The following is a 2,863-nucleotide window of genomic DNA, read 5'->3' as shown; positions in this document are numbered from 1 at the left end:
CACATTGAAGGTTTGCAGCAACCCTGCATTGAGCAAGTCTATCAATACCATTTTTTCCAGGAACATTGGCTCACTTTGGTTCCCTGTGTCAAATTTTAGTAATTCTTGTGATATTTTAAACTTTTTCATTTTTATTCTATTTATGATGATGATCTGTCTTCAGTGATCTTTAGTGTTACTATTGCGACTATTTGGAGGTTCCACAAATCACACCCAAAGACGACAGTGAATTTAACTGATAAATGTGTGTATTCTCACTGCTCCGCCTACTGGCTATTTCTTCATCTCGCTCCCTCTCCTCAGGCTTCCCCATACCAAGACACAACCTACCGAAATTAGGGCAGTTAAAAACCCTACTATGGCCTCTAAGTGTTGAAGTGAAAGGAAGTGCCACACATCTCTCAGTTTAAACCAAAAGCTAGAAATTCTTAAGCTTTTGAGAGAGGCATGTAAAAATGTAGGTAGGCCAAAAGCTAGGCCTTTTGTTCCAAGCAGTTAGCAAGTTGTGAATACAAAGGAAGAGGTCTTGAAGGAAATTACAAGTGCTCCTCCACTGAACACAAAAATCTAAGAAAGCAAAATAGCCTTCTTGCTGACTTGGAGAAAGTTTCAGTGACCTGAAAACAAGATCAAACCAGACACAACATTCCCTTAAGCCAAAACCTAACCCAGAGTAAGGCCCTAACTCTCTTCAGTTCTGTGAAGGATGAGAGAGGTGAGAAAGCTGCAGAAGAAAAGTTAAAAGCTACCAGAGGTTGGTTCATGAAACTTAAGGGAAGAAGCCATTTTCACAACATAAAAGTACGAAGTGAAGCAGCAAGAACTGATAGAGAAGCTGTGGCAAGGTATCCAGAAAATCAGGCTAAGATAATCAATGAAGGTGGCTACACTAAACAACAGATTTTTAGTGTAGATGAGACAACTTTTATTGAAAAATGATGCCATTTAGAATTTTTATTGAAATAAAATGCCAGCTATCTATAATAGCGAAAGAGGAGAAGTCAGTCCTTGGCTACGGAGATTCAAAAGACAAGTTGACTCTTTTGTTATGAACAGATGCAGCTGGTGACTTAAAAATGAAACTAGTGTTCATTTACCATTCCAGATATCCTAGGGCCCTTAAGAATTATGCTAAATCTACTCTACTTATGCTGTATAAATGGAACTACAAAGCCTGGATGATAGCACATCTGTTTACAACATGGTTTGCTAAATATTTTAAGCCCATTGTTGAGACCTACTGCTCAAAAAAAAAAAATATTTCTAGATATTACTGCTCTTTGACAATGTACCTGGTAACCCAAGAGCTCTGATGAATTTGTACAGTGAGATTAATATTGTTTTCATGCCTCCTAACAACATCCATTCTACAGCCCATGAATCATGGAGTCATTTCAACTTTTAAGGCTCATCATTTAAGAAATATTTTTGGTTCGATGCCTGGGTGGCTCAGTTGGTTAAGCAGCCAACTGTTGATTTCGGCTAAAGTCATGATCTTGTAGTTCATGGGATTGAGCCCTGCATCAGGCTCTGTGCTGATGGCCCAGAGCTTGCTTGGGCTTCTCTCTCACTCTCTCTCTGCCCCTCCCATGCTCTGTGGCTCTGTCTCTCAAAATAAATAAAATAAACTTAAAAAAAAAAGAATACATTTGGTAATGAAATAGCTGCCATCACTAATGATTTCTCTGATGGATCTGGACACAGCAAATTGAAAACATTCTGGGAAGGATTCACTATTTGGGTCACCATTAAGAATTCATGATTCATGGGCAAAGGTCAAAACATCACCATTAATAGGAGCTTGAAAGAAGTTGATTCCAACCCTCATGGATGACTTTGAGGGATTCAAGACTTCAGTGGAGGAAGTAACTGCAGATGTGGTGGAAACAGCAAGAGAAGTAAACTTAGAAGTGGAGCCTAAAGATGTAAATGAATTGCTGGAATCAAGTGATAAAATTTAAACAGATGAGGAATTGCTTCTCATGTATAAGCAAAGAAAGTGGCTTCTTGAGATGGAACCTGTTTCTGATGAAGATACTCTGAAAATTATTGAAATGAAAATAAAAGATTTCGAATATTACATATTGTTGATAAAGCAGTGAGAGGGTTTGAGAGGATTGACTCCAATTTTAGAAGAAGTTCTCTGGGTACAATGACATCAAACAAAATCACATACTACAGAGAAATCACTCAAGAAAGGAAGAGTCAACTGATAACAATGATAAAAGACAAACTCCCTTGTTGTCTTGTTCTAAGAAATTGCCACAGCTATCCCGACCTTCAGCAGCCACCACACTGATCAATCAGGGGCCATCAACCTCAAGGCGGTACCCTCCACCAGCAAAAAGATTACAACTCATTAAAAGCTCAGGTGATGATTAGCACTTTTTAGTATACAGTACTTGTGAATTGAGGTATGTACATTGTTTTTCAGACATAATGCTATTGCACACTTAAAAGACTACAGTATAGTATAAACATAACTGTTATAGGAATTGGGAACTCAGAATGTTCATTTGATTCACTTTATTCCAATATTTACTTTATTGGAGTGGTCTGGAACTGAACCCACAATATCTCTGAGGTATACCTTGTATCTTGTATTCTTGTATCCTGTGACTTTGATTCATCCATTTATTAATGCTAGTAAATATTTGTTATTATAGATTCTTTGAGCATTCTCTATATACAAGTTTTGTGAGCAGAGACTATATCATTTCTTTCATTCTAATATATATGCCATTTTTTTCTTTATTAGACAACTAGAGGCTCCAGTAAAATATTAAATAAATGTATTAAGAATGACACTTATGCCTTATTCTCATTCTTAGGGAGACAATATTGAAAAATACATCATTGAGTA

General features: G+C 37.0%; 1 pseudogene; it reads left to right on the top strand.

The window, feature by feature from the left end:
• Positions 1-358: 358 nt before the first annotated feature.
• LOC120246390 lies at positions 359-2,382 on the top strand (annotated as a pseudogene).
• The last annotated feature ends 481 nt before the right edge of the window (positions 2,383-2,863 follow it).

Source organism: Hyaena hyaena, unplaced genomic scaffold (genome assembly GCF_003009895.1).
Source record: "Hyaena hyaena isolate Hyena2069 unplaced genomic scaffold, ASM300989v1 scaffold_470, whole genome shotgun sequence".
Taxonomy (NCBI): Eukaryota; Metazoa; Chordata; class Mammalia; order Carnivora; family Hyaenidae; genus Hyaena; species Hyaena hyaena.
The sequence above is the reverse complement of the archived record's forward strand: the minus strand, read 5'-3'. Positions and strand labels throughout refer to the sequence as shown.